The following is a 27,329-nucleotide window of genomic DNA, read 5'->3' on the forward strand; positions in this document are numbered from 1 at the left end:
ATTTAATAATCTGTGCGGAAGCAACAGAAACTCAAGAGAATAAACAAGTGATCTAATCATATATGTAGCCTTTTCATTAGATGAACCACCTATAAATACACTAAGCGCATTTTCTACGGGTAGCATGTACAAATTTACAGTAAATACAAAAGCATGTAAAGAGTAAAATTATCAATTTTGCCTGAAAAATTTGTATATGTAATAGGCCAAATATCAGTATTTTGTAATAACCAATTTAATTGTTGTTTGGAATAAGATATGTTTTATCGGGTTTCTTTTTAAAACACTTCCATGACTCTAGCCTACAATTCTGTATTAACACAACTGAAGCTTTATCTCCAATGAGGATACCAAAGTTAAGACCTCTGGTAAGGTGAGGTACTTAGCCAACTATCACATCTTTAGAAGCTTAAAATTAGTTTTAAATATTCTTTTCTGGAGCAGTGTAACAGCTACTCCCCAAATATTAAAGCTCATTTTGAGAGCAAAGGTTTGTAGTAAAAATTTTCATATACACTGAAGGATTTAAAGTTCTAACTTCTTACATTGAAGAAGCGACAAAATTACATAATATAAGGCTGTTAGCCATTCCTAATGATATCACTTTATGGGCTCCATAAATTATAAGCAAGCTCACGAAATGAAAACTCACAATTGCCAGGATGTAAACAAATTGTATAAAATCAATCTTCTAAATCTGTCTTGAAATGGCAGTTGGAGTAAGCAAACAAGCTGTAATGCTCTCACAAGTTCCCAAACCTCATCAATCTTTTATAAATCCTGTAACAATCTCTACCTGTTTGATTTTTCTTAATTACAAATAAGTTTGAGTTAGTCAATGTAACACTGGCAATCCTAAATCACAATCTTTCAGTTCTCCTTGTAACACCAGAGCACAGCCACAATTTTGGAAAGTCACCTGAGTTCTGAGTACTGTCCTTGGGGCAGTAGAATTAGTATCAAAATACAGATAACTTTAGGGCAAACCACAACTTTGGAAAGCAAAACTCAACCTCCAACAAGCTAGTCTCTAAAATCCAGTCTCCAAGACACCGAGTCTATCCTTCATGTTACAAAGTTTGACTGCCAATTCCTACATATCAACACACGATGGTGTAGTCTCCAGTACCTCAGCAAAGAAACATTGTCCTAAATTCTTTCAGAAGCCTGGTTTCTAGAATAAGAATTCTATAAAAATATTATCTCAATTTAAACCCGTTTCCCTAGGTTGGCTCATGCCACATGTTGTCTAGAATGACTCCATCCAAATTACCAGCTTTATGTCAACTTTTTGTTACCAATATTATACCTTTTTAACCATATCTAATAATTTAAAAGCCAATAGTCCATAACCAAGGCATGTAGAGTATATTTATACATTTAAAACCAATGAGAAACAAAATTGAAGTGGCCACACATGTCTTTAATATTTAGACCAAGCACCATTTTTACCTTTTTAGCTATGATTTTAAGAGAAGCACCCTGTCACCTACTGAGTCTAATAATCACAGTCAAAGATTTTCTAAGAGAAACAGCCATCAGTTTTATTACCATAGAAGCTGAGGAGCTGCTGGTGCCTTTAACATCAGCTCGTGCAGACGCTCAGCCCCCCGGGCAGCTTCTCCAGCTGACCTAGACACCTGGCTACAGGTACAGGGCACTAAAGGCCTGATTGAAACTGCTTTTTATTCATTTGTTCCTTTTTGAAATGAATTAAAACCAAATCAAGGTGTGAACGACCAGCAGATAAAGTTTTTACCATTTTCTCTTTTGAACATGAAACATAATACATTTAAGCAACAAGAAACAAAAACCACAGACATAAACTGACAGACATGGACAGCTTGGTGCACCAAGGACAGACAATACACATAGAGGGAAAAACTAGATGGTGTTCCACGAAAGGAACCCAGATTCCAATAGGAGTCAGCAGAGAGGTAGGATTTCCCCTTTCCCACCACTTCCACGATGACCATCCACTCGAGTGGAGTTGATATGGACAGTGGATTGTCTCAATTCCTGGACTAGTACATCAACGTGTTGAAACCAAATTCCTGTAAGATTCTGAGATATACTACGGGATATCTGAGCAGCATGACTGACATTCACAAATGGTATGGAAGTGAAACACAGTCCTGAATATTTCCACTCACAACCCATTTACATTAACTCCATCAAGCTGTGCATGGGCATTGAGATGTCCTTTTGTTTGATTCTCCTGAATAAATTTTTCAGGCGGTCTACCTCTATCAAATCTGATCAGTATGACTCTGTGAAGCTTAAACAAAATTACCAGCCTTGTCCACAAGGGATCCATAACTTTCGGTTTCTTCACAGTGGCTCTCCACCTAGACCCATATCTTTCTTCTTCATAGTGAACTGCCTCATCTTCTAAATCCTCTTCCTCAGAGGAGCCAAGCACGTCTGTTTTTGAGCTATCAAGCTCTAAAGCCTCTAACTTCTTTACCGGATAAAGGCTTGTCCTTTTCAAAACTTTTTTCTCCTTTCTCTGATTCTCTCCCGGGGCATTCGTTCCCCAATCTCTCGCTCCCTCAGATCTGAAGTCTTTGGGAGGGTTTTTTTTTCTTATATTTATCTTTTCTCTTTGAGCTCTTTAATTTTTTACCCCGCACTGTTTCTGACATGCTGTCTTGTAACTCCCCTAGCACTCTCTGTCCTGCTATTACAGTTGGGCGGCTCCCATATTCTAAGCACGACCTCTGACATTGCCTAGCAGCAGCCACAAAATCAAAAACCAAAAGAGAAAGCATGAAGGCTGCTAAAACAATAACAAAAGCTTCCGCCGCATCTTCTAGCGGGGGAGAGATGTGGAACAGAACAAGACCAAACATATCTTTCAGAGTTTACCCTAAAACACTGCAGTTCTGGATTCTCTCCGTGGACGGAGGACCCCCTCTCGGCGCCTGGCGATGGTGTGGCATTTTTTCCTGGGTTTCAGCACCAGATGTCCCGCGCTATCTCGCTAGCAAGAACACGCGGGGACACACGAATCCTTCTGCAGCAAAACGCTTTTATTGTATCTTAAAGAGAGGGCCCGGGGCGCCAGCATGGTGTGGCTTATATACACCCTAGCGTGGTGCATCCACACCTGATTGGTTGCTTACCCATGATCTCATAGCATGCCCTGGAGTGGGCAAAGACCTGGCACGAAGGCACTCTTGCACATGCACACACAGTTAACTTCCTGAAAGGGAGTCGGCTGGCGCGGCAGAGGTAATGGCAAAAGCTATCCTGGCTTTCCACGTGGGGTGCAGTGGAAGCCAGTGCCATCTTGTGGTGGCGAATGTTATTGCGGCTCTCCACAGTATAATGTGTGCTGCTCATTCTCAGAAGAATTCTGAGAACTTTGCAGTAATTCTGGATGGCTTACAATCCCTGTTCCTGCTGCTGGATTAATGAAGCATAGCTATATTTATGGGTGAGGTTGCTTTTCGGGCCATTCAGATTCTCATTTAGCTACTGTTAGCTGTTGGAACACGATCAAGCCACTTAAAATTTCAAAATCTCAATTTTCTTATCTCATACGATGTGATGAAGATTGTGAATCCATTGCAATGTCTATTCTGTAATAAATTTTTAATAAATTATGAGAACATCATCAACAAATCTAGACTGCAAGCTTTTAAAGGGCATGGTGTCGTATTTTTTCAGACTAAAGAATTTAGATATTTAAAGTCCTCTAATTTTTGAGGTATGTCCAGTTGAGCACACATAATTTTAGCTTCATGAAAATTGGAAACACAAGAACTGGCTGGCAGAATTAGAGGTTCAGCTGTTGCCCATGTTTTGAGGGAGGTCAGAGGTCAGATAGAATGGGCTTGAAGTTTGGTTTTCACTCTGGCTGAGTGGGTTCTTGGTTAAGGCAGGTACTCCCTCTACACTCCATTTCTGTATCTGAAAATGAGGCACGATTACCGGATAAACAAAACAGTGGAAAGAGTGCCCAGGCCAAGCCCTGTACATTATAGATGGCTCAGTTAAGACTTGCTATTGCTATCATTGACTTCAGGGACATCATTCTGGCTCAAGTACCAAGTTCTAGAGGAAGTGCTGGTGGCCAGCAGGTCACATGTAACAATAACAGGTGATTTGATTTGGGGGAAAGCACAGCATATCTAGGCAAACAGCACAAAGAAAGCCAAAGACAACTGGAAACAAGGCTGCTTTCACTACCCAGTTGAGACAGCTCACACTGATGTTATATTTGGGCAGCCATGAGCTCTTTCTGCATCATCAGAAGTACACCAGCATTTATTTACAGAACACTGTTTTAGGGCAGCTGGGAAAGTCTTAAAAGAAATGAAAAGTAGAACCTAAGAGAAACAGAGTCTGGGGAGGGGAAGACTTCTGTGTGGAGGACATAGAGACTGATAGAATATACTTAAGTATAGTTTGTGTGTGGGTTTGCTTCTTGTTTTTCTTTGTTTTTTAACTCAAGTCTCATGTATTCCTAGTAACAATCAAGAATGTAGCAAGAATGCAAAGAATCAGGGAGTGGATTATACAGGAGAAAGTGTGGGAGTTAGGAAAGCCATTCTACTAGTATTTTTTCCTATTCATGTCAGCAAGGGTTTACTGAACATCCCTGTGTAGCAGGTCTGTGCTGTGAAAAATAAGATAAAGAGATACTATGCATCGCTGACCACATTCCAATGACTATGCAAATCCAGCCAGGAATACATTTGTAAAGTGTGTCCTATGATCAGAGAAACAAGCATTCTTAAGTGACTACATAAGGTAGATAAGAGAGCAGAGAGACAGAGACAGACAGAGTGGGTCAAAGATGTACCATGAGATGAAACTACAGTTCAAACCCTGGAGCCTTTGGGAATGACAGACCTAACTAGAGTACTGGAGAGTTTAGAGGAAAGGCTGAGAAACATATGCCCAAGTATTAGGCATGCAGAAAGAGCAGGTTCTTTGGAACATCTGCAAGTGGAAATGGAAAGGAGCAGCATCTGCTGAGATATACCAGGATCCAGCTGTTATTGCGGATGGGGTACTGGAGAGAAACAGTTCAGTATTCTGAGGATGTAAGGCTGGAAAGAACAGTATATATCAGAGGAGATACAGAACAGCATTAGATTTCCAGGAAGCTGGGAAAGCTCCACCCAAGCATGTCAGACAGAGATATACCATAGATTTGTTTAAATTTTATGGACAGGGCAGGGTTAAGTGTAGAGTGTATTAATAAGGCATAGGAATTCCTATATGTAAGAAAAGTTTACGCCAGCAGTGGTGTGTTTTCTCTCACAGTGAAGGGGTGGTGACAGGAGGGCAGGGCTCTCTGCAGTTTGGCTTTGTCATGCTTTGCTCTCATAGAGGCCATTCTGCCATAAGAAGATGTTTGGTTGAGCACAGGACCTTGCAATTGTGTTTAATGATACAAGAATGGGATATAAGCCAACAGTTCCTTTATCATCCATCATAAAGGCCCTTCCAGAGACCAACAGTTTCAGTAGATTTCTTCAAGTCAGGTACATACCAACTCCAATGGCCACCTTTGGCTGTAAGAAAAGCTAAGCAAGCAGTAATTCTCCTTGTATAAAAGGTCCGGGCATGGGAAACTGGAAATAAACAACGAATAAGTTAAGCTACCATTTCTTCTACCATAGGGAGCAGGTGAGATACAATGAGGACCTGCAGCAGGCTAATGGTAAGAATACATGTCTTTAGAAGAAATGTGGAAGTTAGACATTCTTCTCATTCTTGATGTGGAGTCTCAGGGGAAACTCAGCAAAAGGCTAGATGTAAGTTCAAAAGCCAAAGGCTCAGGACTGAGTCTGAGACTCTAGCTGTGAGCAGGGGCCATTAGACGAGTCTGGACACTCCAGGATGGCATGGAGCAGAAAGAGAATCAGGCCTCAGTAATGACATGCTTTTAGAGCAGAGGCATAAAACAAAGACCTTAAGGAAGAATATAAGGAGATGACCAGAGAGGAGAGCCAGGCAGAGAATTTCTAGAAAGAGACTCCAGAAGGGCAAGAAATACCAAAGAGGTCTAGAGGTAAAAGGGTGGAAATTGCATAGAGAATTTTGTCATATGATTTCATAGCTGGTCTCGATCTGAGCCATCTATTGGTGGAAACGGAACAGTCCATTTCCCTGTATTGTAAAGGAAGGCACCTGGCTAGTTTAAATTCCTTCTCAGCAGAGGCTCTAAAAATGCAGAGAAAGAAAATCAATGCAGTAGGAAGTAGAGAAAAATATTAATGGCTTGACTGGGGTATAGTTAGGGATTAGGAGAGAGGCCAATAGGAAGCAAATGGTTGAAGACACAGGAGACACTTGTAGGAATGAGAAAAGGCATTCAGGCATCACCCTTTATCCATGGCTTTGTATTTTATTGCCTTAGTTATTCATGGCCAACTACCTGCAGCCCCCAAACTTCCAGAAATAAATAATGCATAGGTTTTTTTCAGTAAGTCTTATTAAAGCATCTTGTTCCATTCTGTTTTTGTTAATGCCTTTAGGGCTTACTTTTACTATGATTTTTAACTACGTGTAGGTACGTGTGTCTGCATGTCTCTGGTTTCCACATTCCCTAGAGTATGAGACAGTCCTGAGCTGCATGAAGTGGGTGCCCAGTACCAAACTCAGGGGCTCTCTGAGAGCAGCAAATTCTTTTAACTGCTGAGCTCTCTCCAGCCCCTTCAGCTGCACCTAATTAACAACTCAATGCTGTCCTAGGGGTGCATAGGAAAAGCCCTAACACACACTTTCAGACATCCAAGGGATGTGTTCTGCAATGGAAGAGGTAGCAACTGTAATCATGACTGCTGGACCAATTTTAGTTTTGGACCATTCCTAGCTTTGCTGCACTTAGAATCTGAACAGTATGAAGCTTTTGAGTCCAAAGATAAGAAAAGGAAGGCTGTTGGGAAAGAATCTGAATGCCCCCCCCATACCATCTCTGTATTTAAAATTACAGGAAACCTACATGGTCAGTAACACAGATGACAAGACTGCAAGACTCCCAGTCATTATACACCATACATCTTACATCAAATACTATCTTGCACGTGGTATTTCTTAGGCCCAACATAATTCCACGTGAGCCTCAGTCTGAGAAGACGTGCTAATTTGCCCTATTCTATTTTTTCACAGGCCATCACACCAACCTTGGAATATAGTTGGATAGCAAAGTTATGCAAAGAGTCCCTGAGTACTACAAGAGCTGGGCTACACAGAGAGTGTGCTCCCCTGACTTTGCATGGCACATGCATGCCTGACAGTCCATGGAGCATATACTTCTGGCCTATCCTTGGAGCATGCTCATCTCACTAACCATTGAGCATGCTCATCTGACTAAACATTGAGCATGCTCATCTGACTAACCATTGACTATGCATGGAACATGCTCTTGAGAACTTGCATTTATCTGCACACAGAGGAACAGATGTGCTTTCATTTTCCTAAGCAAAATAACAGGAAGTATCATCATTCTTGAGGTCACAGTATTCATAACAGGAATGTGTGGAGAGTCATGTGAGACCAATTGGGAAGCATGGTGTCTGATTCAGTCCCTATCTTGAGGGGGATAAAATAATCTCAGTTCTCAAATGGTGTCAGTCACCATAAGGACCCAACCCAAGAGGACTAAACACTTCTGTAGTCCCTTATAATCTGAGCTTGAAAAGGGCTGCCTCTTCAGACAGCTGGGCAGCTCACAGAAATTCTATCCTTGCAAACGGAGCTATAGGTATCAGAGAAGCAGCTCTTCCCTCTGATTAGTGGAACAGCTATGACAGAAATTGTCTTTTCCCCAAGACACAAAGTGACATTTTAAAGGAGAAGCCTCTCTTTTGATGCCATGGAGTCATTTAAAAACAAATGTAAAAGCTCCAAAGAATGTCTGTTTAAGCACAGCTGTAATTCAGGGACACAAGACCATTCACTTCAGCCATCTCTCTGCCGGATTCACTTCTTGATCTTCAGATTATGTAGGAATCAAATCCAGTACTATCTTTACTTTCAAAGTCAGTTTGCCTGTTTTGCTGGTGACTACATGGTATGTTAGAGCCTTGTACGTATGCTTCAGTTTCCAAACCTAATTGTGATCGTGGGCCGGTAAGTTCGAGGACCAGGTCATGAAACCCATCATAGCTTACCCACCTGGGTAAGCTTGCAGGAATATTGCCAAATGAATGAGAGACTGATGAAAACTGGAGTACAGTAGTGGGTGGGTTGCTAAGCAGCCTGGTAAAGAGGATTACAAATTAGGTCCCATTAGTAGAAAAGGTGGGGTGGACAGTGAGAAAGACCACTTTTCTGGGCCAGCAAAACTGGGTCCTAGTCCCAGGCTGGCTTGCTTGGCTTCACTCACTCAACAAATACTCCTCGAATTTCTAGGCATTTGACAGGCTCAGAATGTCTTCAACATTTGTTCTCCCAAAACATACTGAAGGTGTCTAATTGGATCACAAGAGAGATATGGGATGACATTCCACCTTGGTAAGTAAACGTGGGGTATGTGCTAAGCAAGAGGCTTCTAAATCAAGTTGTTGTCCAGGAAAGCATTCTGAAGACTATTGCTTCATGCCTTGAGGGATACAAAGGGTCATTTGTAGACTGGTGGAAAAATTTACCCACCACAGGGAACGGGACTAGTGTTTGAGTTATTCTGCATCATGAAATGTAGGAGGTGGCATTTGACAGCTGATAGCATAGCCAGAGGTGAATCTAACCTAAGTTACATTGCAAAGTAAAAATGCCATTGAGTCAGTACAATTTGCAGTTGAAGGTCGAAATCCAGAGACAAGACAAAACTGGGTTTAAAGATAAGCTTTGACATACACCAGTCATGTGACAGTAATCACTTAAAACAAACAAACAAACAAACAAACAAACAAACAAAAAAACCCCAACACGCTTCAAGTTTAGTTTCCTTAGCACAGTGTTCTGATTTGGTTATCTATTGATGTCCAGCAACTCCTCTCAAATGAAATGCCTTAAGACCCTTAGTAATTCTCAGGGTCATTATGAACTAAGAGTGTGTTATGGCTTAAATGAGGCCCTTGATTCAAGGGTCTATCACATGGCTTCAACCAAAGTCAACCAGTGATTGGGGATAGAGTTTTGGAGTCAGCCTTTCACAAAGGCATGCTTCTCAGCAGGAAATGTGGGTGGGGCGGAGCAGTCCTGGGATAGAGACAAAGTTCCTTTGAATCTTTATCAGAAGGCCTGGCCTCTTGCATGAGGGGTACCCGGGAGCCAGGGCAGGGAGAAAACTCCAGTGTGTAATCTCATTACTCTCCCTCGCTCTGCCAACCTAGAGTGCACAGTTGCTTACAGCCTACAGCTGCCAGCGCGCTGAGTGTCCCTCCAGCTCATGAGGTCACCTCCTGCAGCGTCATAACCCATACTGGAGAGTTTTGAGTAGCCCAGGAGTAGTTGGGACAGCCCAGACCAGATCTGGCCAACAGTCTCACCTTCCCAGGCTGGCTGCTCCACCAAACTACAGCAGTCTTAGAAAACCTAATGAGAGCCAGTTGTAGTGGCCGCTGGCAAACTTTCTCAGAGTCGCTGATTGGTCAGTGGCCGAGAGCTGTAGCCAATCAGCGCGGTGTTTGGGCCCGCATTTCGGACTAAAGGTCCGATTGGGCGTCTGGCGGGCACAGTGGCCTGCTCCGGAGACTCAAGGTGGGGAGGGCAGAGCTAGGGAGGGGTGAGCATGTCTTGGGACCGGACAGCCAGGCGGCTGGCACCGCCATCACCGCTATCGCTGCTCCTGGTGCTGGTGCTGCTCTCACGAGCCGGGGCTCTGCATCCTGAAGAGCACTTTCCTTATGGGAAGTCGTGGGAAGATTGGCTGCTGCGGGAGGGCGACGTTGAAAGCTCCGCGGCTGTGAAGCTGGCAGTACTTAGCAGTAGCTTCTAAGGTGTCCAGTTAAGCAACCTCTACGTAAGTTCAGCTCCCAGAGGTGCGCGGCTTGGTGTGGGGTTGTAGTTTCTTCCCAGGGTGTGGAGCAACTAACCTCCATGTTTAACTGTCATCGCCGCTGGGGACCAGACTTAGCAAAAGTGCTGCAACTTCTTGATCCCTACTGTGGAGGAATAAGGATCAGTTCAAGGGAGAGCTGGGACCGTCCCCCTCTACTTTGATTTCCCAGGCAGGAATATGAAATTGAGGCGGCTAGTGCGGTTTGCGTTTAGGGGCGGTGGGAGGCTGTGCACGCAGGCATAGCAATCTAATTAAGGACACGGCGCCCAAGGTGTGCAGTGGTGGAGAAAGATGAGCGGGTTCAAGAGCGGCCGCATCTGTGAGTCGCAGTGCACTTGATCACTGTCGCCAAAGTTGAGTTTGTTACCCTGGATGTGTCTCAACCTGCCAAGAGGAGGGAGTCTTCTTGACTCGAGTAGAACTCGGACCGTAGGTGCGTTCGCCTGGTGGTTGCCCACCACCAGTTTGAGCGACCACCGTTTTGCCCTTTTAAAAATGTTTCTGTGAGGCGGGATTCACGTGCTACCTCATGCGTGGGAAGAGCAGAGAACAACCAGTTTTTTTTTTTTTTTAATCCCACCTTCTGTCGGGTCCTAAAACTCAAGTCGTCAGGTTTGACAGCAGAGTGCCCTTACCTGCTGAACTGTCTCACTGCCCTGTGGTCTTATTGTAGGTGGGCACCAATGGGATCATCTCCGCCCAGGACTTACCCAGGGAGACTTAATATGTCGTTGATGATTTTCCTACTGACTTCCCAGCCATCGCCCCATTCCTGGCTGACATCCACTTGAGTCACAGCAGTGGCCGGATCCTGTATGGAGGACACCTCCTGGGCTGTGCTGAGTCTGGCTGCTTGATACCTGTGCACAGGCTTCCCCCCACCCACTTCTTCCTGGCCACCTGAGAGCAAGTGGGCGCCTAGGAGGAGGACAGGCTTGGTTGGGGCTGCCTGGTCTGGAGAGGTAATTAGAGGTGTACCCTACAGCTGAATAAACAGAAGGGTTGGACTTGAAAAGGAAACTAAGAGATTGACTAAGAGGCATTCCCTTGATTCTGCTCCTCAACACTAAGAAAATCGCTTAGTAAAATGAGGGACTAAGGTGCAGATACCAAAGACCCTGAGGGAATTTAAGGCACTTTACAGTTTTTTTTTTTTTTTGTATGAGCTGCGTGTGGTGTCACTCACCTTCAATCCCAGCAGAGTCAGAAAGGCAAACAGATATCTGTGAGTTCTAGGCGAGCCTGGTCTACAAAGTGAGTTCCAGGACAGAATACAGAGAAACCCTGTCTGGAGAAACCAAAAATATCCTGTAGGTTCATGTGTACATTTCTATTTATTTCTTTAATATTGTTGCCGTTGACAACAGTGGGTCCACAGTGCCCATATTACTGTTTCACTTGCTTGTTCTGCTGTTTAATATGCTCTGGTCAGTGTATTTCTGTAACATTTATTACAACCTTATAAAATCTCACCCTTCCTAGTAGTCATTAAGGTTGCTCCCATGACATTTTTCTATAATCAAGACTATAAAATGTTCTATAAGGTTTTTATTTTATTCGTGTATGTGTGTGTGTTTGTGTGTGTGTGTGTGTGTGTGTGTGTGTGTGTGTGTGTGTGTGTTTCTCTTTGTCTGCTTGTGTTGGAAGGGCCAGAAGAGGGCTTGGGCCCCCTGAAGCTGGAGTTGTTACATACAGACAGTTGTGAACTGCTTGACTGACAATTGATACAGAGATTTGAGCTAGCATGCTGAAAGGACTACAAGGTGCTGAGCCACCTCTTCAAAGCCAACACTTTTTAAAGTGTCAAAACACTGCACAGCCTGAGCTGACATCACAGGAGAGTGAGCAAGCATGCCATGAACTTCTTAGTAAGTTCCCTGTAGCTTTCTCCACATTGCCTTTGTAACAGTTTACATACTTCTGTCTGCAGGAGCCTGCTTTGCAGTCTCCCTGGAGAAAACATCAACTCTGCTCTGGCTTTGGTCTTGGCAACATGTGAAGCGGGTATGGGAGGGTGAGGGTAAATGGCCTCATTCCTGGTGTAGGTAGAGACAGAGTCCTCTTGTGAAATTCCACCTGGGTGTAAAATGCCATAGACCTGGAGCAAATCTGTGTTTGCTTTAACTCCCCTAGTGCCTCTGAGCTACAGAAGTGATGTCTTCCCTAAGAGCTTGCCCATTGTTCCTGTGTTTGTTCTGTGAACTTAAAGGAAGAGACATGTTTTCCTAAAGCCTGCACCAGCAGAGATGGAGAAATTGTTTGAAGTTACAGTTTCTTACTTGACAGGTTAACATCCAGTTTTGTTTACTGACTAGCCTTGTAATGCCTTGGCTTTGACATCTCAATTACAGTTCAACAGAATACCTTCAACTCAAACACTGCCTCCTTGGAGCAGGCCGGCCAGCTAGAGGGCTAGAGAAGACAGGCCCCACTGTTAGGTTTCATTCGCTCAGTCATTCATTCATACATTCTTTTTAAAACCTTTATCTAATATCATGTATAACAAGCTTATAGTGGAAAAAAGATAAAGTTTTATAATACAAGCAACTAGGTCGCCAATTCTAATATTTCTATTTTCTTACAGTCTTTTTAAAAATTTTTAATTTATGAGTGAGAGTGTGGGTGTGCATGCACATGTGTGCATATGTATGTGTGAACCAGAGATCAACTTTAAATGTCTTTGCTTGGGAGCCATCTTGTCTTTCTACTCAGGGTCTCTCTGCAACCTGGGGCTCCCCAGTTAGGCTAGGCTTGCTGGCCAGTGAGCCCTAGGGGTCTGCTTTTATCCTCTCCAGAGCAGAGATTACAATGTGCTGCCACGATCTGCTTTTGATCTGGGTGCTGCCATTCAAATCAGGACTTCATGCACGCACAGCAAGCACTTCATAGGGTGTGCTGCCTTCCAGCTTCTCCTGTAATGTTAAAAAAATCTATGTCACAGGGTTAGGGTTAGGAGCTAGGGTTTAGGGTTAGGAGTAAGGGGTTAGGGTTAGGGTTATATATGCAGAGAGTCATATATATCATATATAATCTCTATATGAACATAGTCGATATTTGTTAATTCAGAAACTACTTTTACACATTTTCCTTATATCAGCACTGAAATAGACATAGTCTCTAAGCGGAATGCTCTTACACTGAATGGCCTCTCTTACATTTAGTAGGAACACCACTGATAACCTTTTGTTGTGGTAATATGGTGGACTCTCCAGCTAGAGCTTCCTCCTAACCCATCTTGATTCAGGGATTCCATTTGGGTAGGTTTCAGTGAGCAAGCCATTTCTCCAGGATAGAAGGCAGAGCATGTATCAGCCTGTGCGCTGGAGGTTAATGTACTAGGGGCATGGCAGGCACAGTGTCTTTCAGAAGAGCAGGGTGTTGGGATCTGATGCAGGAGCACTCAAGGGTAGAGACGTTGTCCCCTCTGAGGACTGCAATTGGTTCCTGGAAGTAGGCAGCCTTGAACGATTTGAAGTGGGGAGTCTGACGTTTATGTTGTTCCTTTTGTTTTTCTTTTGATCCCCCCACCCCATGCATCTCAGGTTGGCCTCAAACCTCATAATGGAGGATGATCTTGAATCTCTGGTCCTTTTGAACTGACTGACCTGTGCTGAGATAGTGGGTGTGCAGCATCACACCCTACCCATTTGATGGGAACTGAACCGAGAGTGCAGGCTGGCCAGGCACTCTACTAGCTGAGCCACAGTCTTTCTGGTGACCTTAGTTAGTTAGAGTCGAAGGGCAAACTAGACAACTGTTAAATAGTCTGTTTGTTCACACCATCAAACTTCTCTTTAAATTTTTAAAATTGTGTTTATGCACATGGGTCATATGCCTACATACCGTTGCATGCAGTGCCCGTGGAATACCCTGGACCGGATTACCTACAGTTGTGAGCTGTCATGTGAGTGCTGGGAAATGAACATGGGTCCTCTGGAAGAAGAGCCAATGATCTCAACCAGGGAGCCATCCCTCTGCCCCCCTCTCCTTACCTTCTTGCAGGAGTGTTTTATACTGTCTTCTCGACACAGTCCCACAGGATAAGTACAGTAATTACTGTTTATATCACAGAAGAGAAAATAATTTCCAAATCTGCCTTAAGTGAGGCAAAGTCACCTTAGAAGACATACTTTTCCCCTTTCTTAAACTTTTCATGCAAGACCCATTTCCTGTACACGAATCATATAAGTAGTTACAGTAACAATCGCTGCACTTTTTCTGAAGACATCTAATAAATAAGGTTAGCGTTTTAGTGTTCATTGCGGCTTTGGTGCTAGGATAGTTCTTGGAGCCATATTCAAAGGAAGTGTGAACTGGAGTGAAGTTGCTGTGAAGGATGCTTCTGATGATAACCTCACTTTGAAATTATGTTCTGCTGCTCCCAAGGAAAATTCAGCTGAATTAGCTAGCCTCTTGCAACAGAAAAAACAAACAAACAAACAAACAAACAAACAAAAATTAGAGCAAGAAGCATTTGCACTGAGGCTCCGGGGTCTTGAGGCTGCAGTGGGTCCCAAGTGTTTTAGTGTTTATTTGACATGAAGGTTACAGCCCCAGAGAGATGAGCGTACTACATAGGATTCTCATTTCATTAGCAACCTTTCATTAGAAACAGTCTTTGACAGTTTCCCTTTGGTGTCCGTGCATGCGGTAACTGTGTCTCTGTGTGTGTCTGTGAATGTGTGCGCATGTGCAGGCACACACAGACATTCATGCATGGTTCACATTTGTGTGGAGATGCTCGTGTGTGCAGACCAGAGAAGAACTTTGAGTGTCATTCTTTAGGCACTATCCACATTTTAAAAATTATTTATTTGTTCTGTGTACGTGTGCATGCTTTGACACTGTGGTAGTCACAACACAAATTCAGAGTCAGCTCTCTGCTAATCCTCCTTCATGGGGTCTGGGAATTGAGCTCTGGTCATCAGGCTTCTGAAGTAAGTGCCTTTAACCTGCTGAGCACTCTATCCTGCTCCCTTTCAAATCATTTTCAGGCACACCTCCCTCTGACTCAGTACTCAGCAGCTAAGCCAGGATTGATTGCTGGCTAACGAAGCTCAGGAAGCTGCCTTCCTTCTACGGGACTACAGATCTGGGAATGACAGACACTATGACTGTTTTTGTTCAGTGTGTATTCTAGGGATCAAACTCAGGTGCTCATGCTTGAATAGCAACTCCTCACACTGAACCATTTTCCCAGCTCTTCCTTCAATTTTGCAGTTCTGGGACTTGAACACAAGTCCTCATGAAGGTTAGCTAAGTATGTCCTTCATGAATGAGCAACACCCATAGGCACAGTAATTCTTTCATTACACCTTCCAGGTACTTGTGAAGTCAGGAACAAGGCAGAAAACACTTGCAGCAGTTGTCTTGGAAGACACAATCCCTCAGTCTTCATTTTCTAAGCTGTAGATTGACATGGTAGTGCTGACTTTTTAGGGTTGTCATGAGAATTAACCAAGGCGATGTGTTGTTCCTGCCATGTAATGCTCTTGTGGTAGAACTCCTTTATGTAAGGACTTGGTTGTTTTATTTCATTTTATTCTCTCTCTGTGTGTGCATGTATGTGTATTTATATGTTTACGTGCTACATGTGAATATGTATGTCTATGTATGGTGAGTGTGTATGTAAATAATCTATGTTAATGCTCTATATGAAATTGTGTGTCTGCATGTTCATGATGTGTATGTATGTCTGCATTTGTGCATTATGTGTGTGTTTGTATATGTGTGTGTGTGTGATGTGTGTGTCTGTGTATGGTTTATGTGTATGATGTGTGTATGTGCATAATGTGTGTGCTTGTGTGTGTCTGTATGGTTTGTTTATATGCATATGGTGTGTGCATGTTGTGTGTGAGTGTGTGGTGTTTGTATGGTATGTGCATACTGCATTGAGGCCACTTGTGTGTGCATGATATATATGTGGGGTGTGTGTATGGTATGTGTGTAAGACATGTATGGTATATGGTTTTGTATGATTTATGTGTGCATGTAGCGGGGTGCACATGCAGAGATTGGGAAGAGATCCTCCCGGTACCAGTTCTCTCCTTTTACATGGGTTCCTGGAACTGAACTCGGATTTCAAGGCAAGGGATTTATTTACCTTTCGAGCCTTCTCTGGCCCTCTCTATAAGTACTTTTTAAGTGGATGTTTGTCCAAATTACTGTTTTGGGTTTTTTCCCCTTTGTTTTTCTTATCTTTTTGTAGGGGAATTTGGTGGGGAAAATTGGGTAGCTTTCTTGTTTTTTAACTTTTCCAAACATCCATATTGTTCTTCAGATATTGCCATAGGCTGAATGGGCTTCAGGACTTGTTCCATTCGATGAGGTTTTGAGCACAAGATGTGTTTTCAATTACTCCTGTGGAAGGCTCTTCTGAATACTTTGAAGACCGTGGGATTGAACTCTTGCTTTGATAATTTTTTTTTTATTTTTGAGGTAGATTTTGGCACACAACAATCTCCTTTGCCTGGAAGATTCTGTGATCTCTACATAGTTTTCTTACATCTGGTATAGTAATATTAATATTAGTCACTGGAAATGACATCAGATAAATAATATCTTTACAGTGTGAAATGTTTCTGCTCTCTTCATTCCCTCCAGAATATTCACATTGGGTGTGACAGAGTGTTCTACCTGGCATGCAAGAATGGCATGGTGCAACTGCATTACAAAAATGAACAAATAAAGTGTTTGTTCATTTAGTTAATCTGAGATTTCTTAAACTGTCACTTCATAGAGCAAAGAGGTTATGGCCGGAAGACCTGAGTAATGAATGGTACCGTTTTGTTGTTGTTGTTGTTGTTGTTGTTGTTGTTGTTGTTGTGGTTGTGGTTGTGGTTGTGGTTGTTGTTGTTACTCTGTGTGTTTTTGGTGTCAGGGGAAGGCTGTTGTGTTCTCACTGGGGAAGAGGGTGTTATCTAGAACTGAGTTAGATAGTATATCGAAGGTTTTTGTTGATGAGGAATTTCATTTGGGTTGGAAGGACCACAGGAATGGGAACCGAGAGTGTGTGGTAGGAGAGCTTGCCCTAGTCTGGGCTGCATCCTGGGAGAGGGATGGGAGTGTGGAAGTTGCTTCAGAAAAGGATGGAAACATTGTATCTGTAGCCAGGAAGCAGAGAAAGATGGGTGTTGTTTCTAAGCTTTCTTTCTTCTTTGTATGCAGTGCAAGCCTGGCCCAGGGAATGGTGGTGTCTATATTTAGGGTGGGTCTTCCCTCCTTAATTAATCTAATCAAGATACTTTATCAGAGACATGCCTGGTGACTGTTTCCTGGATGGTTGTAGATAGCGTCAGGTTGACAGCTAATAGTATGCATCACAGCTGCTCCCTGGATGCTTTAACATGGAATGGTGGATGTTGAGTTGGTGCAGAGGTGACAGTTGTTGATCAAGAACTTTGGATTTAGCTGGAGCTTTTAATTTATGAAGCTAGTGTTCACAGAAACGGTACGTGTGTAATTTACCACATGTCAGTGAAGACAGAGAGGATAGAGAATAACTAGATATATGAAAATGGGTTGAAGAAAACTGCTTAGGCGTCCTTGAAGACTACATATGAAGGAGGATACACTATGCCATCATGAAAGCATTAGGCATTCTCTTAACTCTGCAGTACAGGGGTGAATTTGGAATACCCCAAGCACATCAGTGTCCCCATGGGAATGGGGAAAAAGTAACATACAAAGTGGTGGTTGGTGTTCACACCAAACATCGGAGGCCAGAATCAGTGGCCTTACACCTCCAGAGAATGTGTCCTTAAAGAAGACTGAGCATTGAACTTTGTCCCCCAGGAATGAATCACCTCATTTCTTACTTTGTTATCATTTTAGTAAGGCTGAGTAGACAAATCCCTTGTTGTAAAGATGTCATTCTGCTGGTTGATGTTTTACCCTTGTTGGATGGTATGTTTGAGAAGCCTTCTGGTTTTCTGCCTGAACAGGAAACTGGAGACCTTGCAGCTGGGCAACTCTGACCTGATCCTCTTTGTACTGCTCCCCACCCTGTGGAGAGCTCCTCTCCTAGCTGGCACTCTCTCTTTCTCTTTGGGGAGGTTGGGAGGCCATGACTCTTGTACAGGTTTTGGCAGTGCAACTGAGGGCTTACCTTCAGAACCACTGTGGAGGACTCTTGGAAAACTTGTCTCTGGGAATGTGAGGGCCTTTCCCTTTGGAAAAGAGTCAGACAGAGGGTGTCTCTAAGGAGGGGCTCTTCAGAGCCTATGAAGTGGCCTCTTAGCGATTCAGTGTGGAAGTCTGTAGCCCTGACAAGGGGTCCATGTGGCAGATTTCAAGCAGCTCAACTCTTCCGGAATGTACTTTGGGACCTAAACTATATTAAAAGGAAGTTTTTGTTGTTTTCTCCTCTGTTATTTGCCTCTTTTAGTGGAGATGTGGAAATTAAAAACTTGCCATCTGAAGTGAGTGCTTCGCCAAAAGGTGACACAGAAGAGACATAGAGCAAATAAGGCACTACATGTGCAGATCTCCAGTTTAAAAGTCAGGCTCTCCCATCACAGCCTCCTCACTTCTTCCCAGACCTCCTCCCCACTGCCTTCTGATCTCCACATGTAGACAGCCCTTATCATATGGAATTTCTGTAAATTTAGGACCTTGGTTCTCCCTTATCTTGTGAAGTTGATTGTGGACACCATACCAGGAGCCTCCACAGTTGGTTATTTAAGGATGGGATTATTAGTTTGGCTTTTTATCTCCTACTTGAACTTTGTTGTGACTGAAATAAAGCTTTCGCAGCCTCTGGCCCTACCCTGACTGATGATGGATGATGCATGTTCTTCATGTACCTGAGTTGGAAACTTAGAGGGTTTGACCTTTCTGGGGAGGGTCAAGCCCCGCAGGTGACATACTTGAGGACTACAGCTAAAACAAATGTAGAATGTGGGGACTGAATTCATGAACTTTTTTTTGAAAAACAAGGAAGGTAAGCAGACTCTTCCATTTAGAGAATACAGAGGAGCTACAGAGGTTTTTTTTTTTTTGAAACCGTATTAATATCTGCATTTCTTTGTCTTATTACCCAAACCTCAAAGCTGTACTTCAGCATTACTTGTCAGAAAGGTAAAAGTAACCTTTGAGATGTTCTAGAACAAGGCAGAAAAAAACACAAGGACACATTCGTTCCTTGTATTCAGTTTTGAGGTTCTTGCTGTGTCAGTTTGTCTTGTTTAACAAAATGAAGAGGTAATGATACCAGTAAGTGATTTCTTTTCCTTCTTGTCATCCACCTTCTTTATAAATCGAGTATTTGTAAGAGAAATGTCTCCCCAGTTCCCTATTAAATTGTAAAGCATATATGATCTAGTGAGAGAAGCCAACTACAGAGTCTAAGACAGTGGAGCATCCCTTAACTAATCCTTTGGTGGAAGAAGGTGGTAATGGCAGAAAAGGTCCCTTTGAAACTCAGTAAATGCAATATCAGGGAGTAATTCCACAGTCACCCTGGTGTTAATTCAGACTCCAACTCTCATCTAGGTCTGCTTTGGCTCCCACAGTGTTTATCTTCATCCATTGGCTGCCACTGTGATGCTACCCTACCCCACTCTGATGTCCTAGACACTCTCCTTTTTCTGTGGCCACTGCCACCATGCCTGTCCCCAGTCACTCTCCTAAAATTCCAGTCCTGGCTGTTTCTCTCTCCTATAATTCAGGCTCTTGGGGCATAGTTTTTTGGCTTTGTCCTGACTGCAGCATCAAACATAATGTGGTTTAGCAGGTACCCAACCCCGATGAATTAATATTCAGATGGGTTAGTGAGTGGAGGCCAAAGCCAAACCAGACAACCAACAGGAGCCAAAGACATACTGGAAAACCAACATAGTGGGTGCTGAAGGATGGAAGGGGTTCCGCAGGGAATCACAGTCCTTGACCCCCAGGAGGCAGTGCTTGCTGGTTAGGATTTTCTTGGTGCAGGGAAATATGGACACAGCATCAAAGCACTTAGTAGGAGTGGGGACCCTTAAACACTGTGCAGAGGGCTTAGTGGAGCTGAGCCTGGAAGGTGTCCTGGAATGGCTTGTTTGGTAGAGTTCAGATGACTGTCTATTGCAGGGGATGAGCGGTTGGGTCTGGCTAGCTTCTATCATCAATCATTGCCCGACCTTAAGCAAGCGCCTGGGTCACTTTCTTCATCTACAATGTGACAAGATAACTTGTGTTGTAAAGAGATTGAAAAGGAAAGGGAGTTTGGCTGTGAAATCAGTAAGGATGCCTTTTGATCAGCTGCTTCCTGACTGAGTGTGGCCTGCAGTAGGCAATGGGTGGATGCATAGATGGATGGATGCCTGTCTTGCTGGATGCACGGATGTTGGATTCATGGGTGGATGGATGGATGGATGCATGGCTGGCTGACTGGATGCATGCTGGATGGATGCATAGATGGATGGATGGATGCATGCATAGATGGATGAATGCCTGGCTTGCTGGATTCATGCTGGATGGATGCACTGATGGATGGATGGATAGATGGATGCATAGATGGATGGATGCATGGATGTTGGATGCATGGATGGATAGATGGATGCCTAGATGGATGGATGCATGGCTTGCTGGATGCATGGATGGATGCATAGATGGATGGATGCATGGGTGGGTGCATGCATGAATGCTAATATGATATATGGATGTGAAAGCCATTCAGACACAAAATAAAAACTGAGGGTATAGGAATGAGCAAGTCAATTTTGTTCCTTGTCCAGAACTCTCAAAAGAGTTTGGACTGGAGAAGCTTTACAACCTTTACACTTTTAAATGCACTGTTCTAATGTTATTTGTTGAGAATTTCATACATTGATACAGTATATTTCAGTATATCCACTTCACCCCCTGTATTTGTTCTAATAATCCCTTGAATACAGCGAAGCCTACTAATGAGTGAGGGGCCACCAGTGCAGCATGGTCCACTCACTAGGGACCATACCCTTAAAGAAAACCCTCCCCTAGCAGTTCTCAAGTGTCAGAATCTTCTAAGCTGCAGGCAGGGGCTTCAGTGCCCTACCACATCTGTGCTGGAATGTTGAGTGGTTTGCTCTTCTGCTGGACACCAACTGCACTGAGTTTGTGAGTTCAACGACCATATCATGAGAACATGTCATTGTTTTGATCCAACTCCTTCCGACCTTTGGCTCTTAAACTCTTTCCACCTCTTTTCTTTCCAATATTCCCTGAGCCTTGAGGGAACTTGATACGGTGGGAGCTTCTGTGGCTGAGCTCTCCACAGAGAGTTCATTCTCAATACTCGGATTAGTTATGAATGTGTATTAACTACCATCCACTGTATGAAGATGCTCCCCCAATGACCACCGAGAGCTGTGTTAATCTATGAGCTTGTAACTGGTATAGTTTGATACTGTATATCCATTTAAGAAAATAGTAGTTATGGTTCATTCCCAGGGCTTATGAGCCTGTCTGCCATGGTTTTCCTGACCAGATTTACAATGCCAGGCAAAAGTTTCCTCTTGTAGTGCAGACCTTAAATCCACCCAGAAAATGATTGGTGATCCTCATTACATTCCTGCCATTTATGGTGCACCCATGAGTACATCTTGCCAGGGCTTTTGTTATGTAGCCCTGAGTAGTCACAGTGAAGTGAGAATAGTCTGCATAGCATCTTCTAGCATCATAAAGGGTAGCTAGCAGGGGTGGAAGCTTCCTGCTAAGTACTGTGCAGGCAGGTCTGTGTGATTTCTTCAAGTTCTTTGACCTACTTGTGTGGTGTCATCAGCTATAGGATTTTACCATCACATTCTGATGGGTAGCCCTGAGCAATGAGAATTGACAACTCTGGTATCATCTCTGTGACATCCTCGACCAACAACTTGAGAGCAAGGTGTCCTACATCTAGCTCTGGACTTTTTGAGAACTTGTAGCCAATGGAAGGAGAATTACCCACCTTGTAACGTTCGTTGTAAGTTGGCAAGTAGCTTTTCATATGGCTTTTGTATTTTAATGTTCATGGACGTTTTACCTACTTGTATGTCTGTGTGAGGCTGTTAGAAGTCCTGGAACTGATGTTACAAGCAGGGGTGAGTTACCATGGGCGAGTAGGTGCTGGGAATTGAACCCAGGACCTCTGGAAGAGCAGCCTGTGCCCTTAACTGTCCGTCTCTCTGGCCCTTCATAAGGCTTTTTCAAATATCCTTAGTGTTAGTTAGTTCTCCTTCATCCTCTTCCCTACAATCCTAAAGATTTTAAACCAGTGTTTCATTTATGCATTATTTAACCTATTGATCTAAATTGATAGAAAAGATTAAAAAAATAACACATGGTTTACAAAATTATATTTGTAATTTGAAGAGGGGATTCTAAAGGAGATTATGTTCAAAAACAACATGGGGAAATCCTAAAAAGGATCTGGCCTCTGCCCCCTTGTTGGAACACCTTACCTGTGTTCTGATTTTCTTCTTTTGTTTATTTCGTTGTTAAGGGTGTCTGCAATTCCTTTTTGTCCACAGCCGAACACTTTCCAGGCCGTTCTGGCATCCGATGAATGTGATTCCTATGCCCTCTTTCTCTATCCTCCCAATGGTCTTCAGTTTTTGGAACTCACCCCAAAGAATCCTACAGTGTCCAGCTGCAGTTTCCTGCTAAGGTGGGATTCTGCCAAGGGGAAGCAGATGACGTGAAGAGAAAAGCCCTGTATTTCAGCCTGACTAACAGTGAGCAGTCGGTGAAGAATTTCTACCAGTGAGTAATGTGGAGTGTGTGACTGTGCTATGCACTGGAAGGACATTTAGGAGGGACACTATCTCTAGTGGCCAGAAACCATTTGATAATAACATTTGGTGGCTTCTAAGAAAGGCGCTGGCTGAAAACCAAGAGCTAAGCTGGAACTCTGGAGCTTCAGGCTGTCCAAGATTTAAAAGATTCTTTCTTTTTCCTGCACTATCTGTCAGGCATAGAAACCAGAACCAGCAGTGATTATATGTTTTTGCAGAACTACTGGGGCTTGATGTGAAAAACATTGTTCTTGGGGCTACATAAAAATATCCAGTCATAAATAACTGCCTCAGTGGACCCTTTTCAGGTTAATGATTCCTGGAGAGGAGGCATCATGATTCAGTCTTTCAAACAGGTATTGTTAAGGATTGAATTATGAATACTATAATGGGGGGCAGGTAGGTAGAAGAGGCTTTTAGTCATCTCAGGTTTCTCCTGGCACCATCACCAGAAATAATGCTGACTGGTTTACCCACAGCGTTGCCAGAGACAAATCCATTTCTTAGTCTCCCCAGTAGGTTATTCCACTAGTGCTGCAATAGACAATTCTGCAGGTGTCTGTCCAGTTGGTGCTCCTAAGAGACTATTGACTTCAGGTGGGCTCTTTTGTCTTTGTATTTTGCAATACTAGCTTAGCCCACAGTAGTTACTTTGTGGCTTTCCATAGTTTCTTCTCAGTCAAACTAGATCGTGGGCAGAGAGAGTGACAGAGCAAAAATTTACCGATCACTTTATCTGCAGAGCATTGTGATAAAACCCTTGCAGATATTATCTTAATTAAAACTCTCTCAACTTATAGGCGGTAAGTATAACTATCTTCTCAGTTTTACCAATAGTCTTACCGAAATTATGAAAGGTGCTTATGTCAGAGTCAAATGGCCGAGCCATAGTCAATACAGCTCTGAAGTATGGATACAGGGGTGATCTCTTATGCAGAGTAGATAGGGTGTTTCTTACTTGGATTTCATGTTACCTGGTTGTTTGTATTTTGGGTCATTTTATCAGTCACTCCGGTTACAGCTCACTCTGCCCCTCTCCTGCAATTTTGATATTTCTGGAAAGCATCAAAGGAGACAGTGAAGAACCAGAGTGAATGGATGACAGTGTTTGTGTGTGTGTGTGTGTGTGTGTGTGTGTGTATGTGTGTGTGCACGCGTGCGTGCGTGTGCGTGGATGTGCATGCATGTGTGTGTGAGCACGTGTATGAAGGCCTTTATGGCTCTAGTAGGGAAACACAACTTTCTCCTCACATGCTTTTTGCATATACACACAGGCACAGACACATGCACACTCACAGCAGCTTCTTATGGATATGCAGGTACCAATTCTCATTCTAATACTCTGTCATTCTTGGTCCTTCCCAGATTCTGTTGGTGTCCAGGGTCTCTGACTTTAAAAATCATAGTATTTCAAACACTCAGCCTTATTTCCAAGGTTCTACATACAAGTGTCCCCTCCTGTTCTGTGAATCGTACCGGGTATTTGTCTCCATCTCACCCTAGTCTGTGTAGTCTAGACTCTAGAACAGACTTAGCAGTTGGGCTCTACCCTTTCTCCTCTAACCTCTTACCCTCTAGCTTAAAGACTCTCTCTCCCCAGGTAGTACCTAGAGCCCCTTGGAAGGAGGGCTGAGTGCTTGAAATACTACAATTTTTAAGACACAGGCGTGTGCCAGAAAGGAGCAGCATGAGACATGACCAGAGTGATTGACAAATTTGGTGTGCCTCACGCTTAATAAAATGAGACAAACTACAGGCCATGGAATAACATAAAATGCAAGTCAGAATTATCCTACCACTACTCTGTGTGACAACTCTGCTACCTCCCCTTTCAGCGTGAGCTTTGCCTCCCATTCAGTGTTTGCATACTTAACACTGTCTCCTAGGCTTCTTTCCTCCAGATTCTTTCAGTATAGTTGTCTTAAGGGTTGAAACATTGCATCACACATGCCCAGCATTGAGGACAACATTTGTAAACTAAAGTAGCTCAGGATCATGGTCCTAGCTCCCTCTGGATGCTTTGCTGTACCCCTCCAAGGAGAAGAACATTTTCCTAGTCCTGGAATCTCTTCCTCCAACAGAGGTAATACATTATTCATGTTTGCAGGCCTCTTCTGAAACATATGTATATTCAGGTAGGGAAGAGAGTAGTTCCTGGGAAGGGATTAGTCCCAGGCAGGCCAGCATGGCTGTTCTGTTTTGTGATACAGTTTTTCTTTCTAGGAGACAAATTCTATCTGTGAGCATTCATAAACGACCTCAGTGTGGAGGGTAAATTAACTGTTTAGATTCCCACCAGGCACTGTGGCAAACGCCAGGATATTGATTTATGTCTCATTAGAAGGCATTTATTTAGCTCCACGCTTGCATGATTTGTATTTTCCTTCTCTTTGAAGCTTTGAAGCTGTCCACTTCCAAACTCAAGAGGTTTCCCAGCTGCAATACCCTGCTGTTGGATGGGCTGGGGCTCCAGGGTCTCTTCTTACTGATTGGTTTCAGTTTTTATAATTACCTTACTGTGTGGGAGTTGGGGGTTGGACACAGCTGTCGGGGAGGTGTCTGGGTCGGAATCCAGTTTGTCAGAGTTTGTGCTCTCCCCCTACCACGTGGATTCTGGGTATAGCTCTAAGCTCTTGTAGGTAAGTGGCTTTCCCTGCTAAGTCATTTTTTCAGCCTGGAGTTTTGTCTTCTGTGGTGTGTTTTATTTGCAACCCTAATTTCTATAAGCACCAACTGAGGGCAAGAGTTGAAGCTCTGCTGGTAGACATGGCCTTACAGACACAAAGCCCAGAGTTTTGACCTTGGTGCCACACAAACAGGGTTTAGTATCACACCTGGTATCCCAGTGTTTGGGAGGTGCAGGCAGGAGGAAGAGAAGCTCAAGGTTATCATCAGCTACATGAGACTGTGTGTCAAAAAAATGAAGAGAAACCTTAGCAATTGAATATAACAAATCACAGAAGGGACGAACACTGACCTGACTGGGGAGGAGAGGGTTTATTTGGTTTACTGTCCTGGGTCACACAGTGCATTAGGGGAGCCAAGGCAGGAACTAAAGCAAGACAGGAACCTAGAAGGAGGTAGGAACTGGAGCAGAAGCCATGGAGGAACATTATTATTGGCTTGGTTCCTCTGTCTTACTCAGCCTGATTTCTTACACAACCAGAGATGGTACCCTAGGGTGGTATCACCCATAGTGAACTGCTCTTCCTCCTACCAATCATTAACCAAGAAAACGCCCCTCCCCCAGACTTGCCTTCAGGCATGTGTGATTGAGGCAATCTCTTCTCAGGTCCGTATCAGGGTGACGAAATCCAGCCAGTACAGCAGAGTATCGTGAATACACTTGGGTACAGGTAGTGGCTAGTGGACAGTGCACAGAATGAGAGAGAGATAGAGAACTGAAGAAAACCTCAACTCTCCTCATTATTGCAGTAGAAACCAAGACTAGAATGATGAATACTTGCCCCAGTGAACAAAGATCTCGTTATATGATTCAGTGGATCTTAATACTTCTTTTTAGCCATTCCCTCTTATTCTTGATTGTTGACTTTTGAGGAAATTACATAGTCTGGGATAATTTGAGTTTTGGTATTTCGTGCAAACACAGGATTGATATCATTGGCTAGGTCCCATTTTCCAGAGTCATTTTTTTTCTCCATCTTTATTAAATTGGGTATTTTTTATTTACATTTCAATTGTTATTACCTTTCCTGGTTTCCAGGCCAACATCCCCCTAACACCTTTCCCCTCCCACTCTATATGGGTGTTCCCCTCCCCATCCTTCCCCCATTACCGCCCTCCCCCCAACAATCACGTTCACTGGAGGTTCAGTCTTGGCAGGATGAAGGGCTTCCCCTTCCACTGGTGCCCTTACTAGGCTCTTCAATGTTACCTATGCAGTTGGAGCCCAGGGTCAGTCTTTGGGTAGTGACTTAGTCACCTGAAGCTCTGGTTGGTTGGCATTGTTGTTCATAGGGGGTCTCAAGCCCCTTCAAGCTCTATCAGTCCTTTCTCTGATTTCTTCAATGGGGTGGTCCCGTTCTCGGTTCAGTGGTTTGCTGCTGGCATTCACCTATGCATTTGCCATATTCTGGCTGTGTCTCTCAGGAGAGATCTACATCCAGTTCCTGTCAGCCTGCACTTCTTTGTTTCATCCATCTTATCTAGTTTGGTGGTTGTATATATATGGGCCACATGTGGGGCAGGCTCTGAATGGGTGTTCCTTCAGCCTTCCAGAGCCTTCCTAACCCGAGCTTTCTCTTAGGGTTAGGAATCATCATACACATGGCTATCCTCTTCACAGCAAGCATACCATTGACACTGAGATAGTAGGTGACTGAGCTGGCAAGAGTAGTGCCACATCCCCGCAGAAGATCTCGAGTTTCAGGATAGCTGGGACTATCTGGTGAAACTTCTCTGAGAAAAGAGATTCCTGGGAACTAACAGGGGTTCATGGTCTTCTGTACGGAGAAAATGAAGATCTGTTCCCAAATACTGAGCCTCATTTTGATTAATACATTTGTATCTTACCCATGTTGAACTTTTGCTCAAAAATTGTTTTAGACTTGGTCATTAAAAAGTACTGATAGATCTATCATCCTCTGTCATGAATACATTAGTCCATGTGA

General features: G+C 43.5%; 1 long non-coding RNA gene across 1 annotated transcript in view; it reads left to right on the top strand.

Moving 5' to 3' along the window:
• The first annotated feature begins 9,657 nt into the window (after positions 1-9,657).
• Positions 9,658-27,329, top strand: part of LOC134486045 (uncharacterized) — a 50,678-nt gene continuing 33,006 nt past the window's right edge. Inside the window, exons 1-2 of the long non-coding RNA XR_010064717.1 lie at positions 9,658-9,925; positions 10,638-10,926. This is a non-coding gene — a long non-coding RNA (uncharacterized LOC134486045). The remainder of the gene's footprint in view (positions 9,926-10,637; positions 10,927-27,329) is intronic.

The sequence above is a fragment of the Rattus norvegicus genome, chromosome 3, assembly GCF_036323735.1.
Source record: "Rattus norvegicus strain BN/NHsdMcwi chromosome 3, GRCr8, whole genome shotgun sequence".
Classification (NCBI taxonomy): domain Eukaryota; kingdom Metazoa; phylum Chordata; class Mammalia; order Rodentia; family Muridae; genus Rattus; species Rattus norvegicus.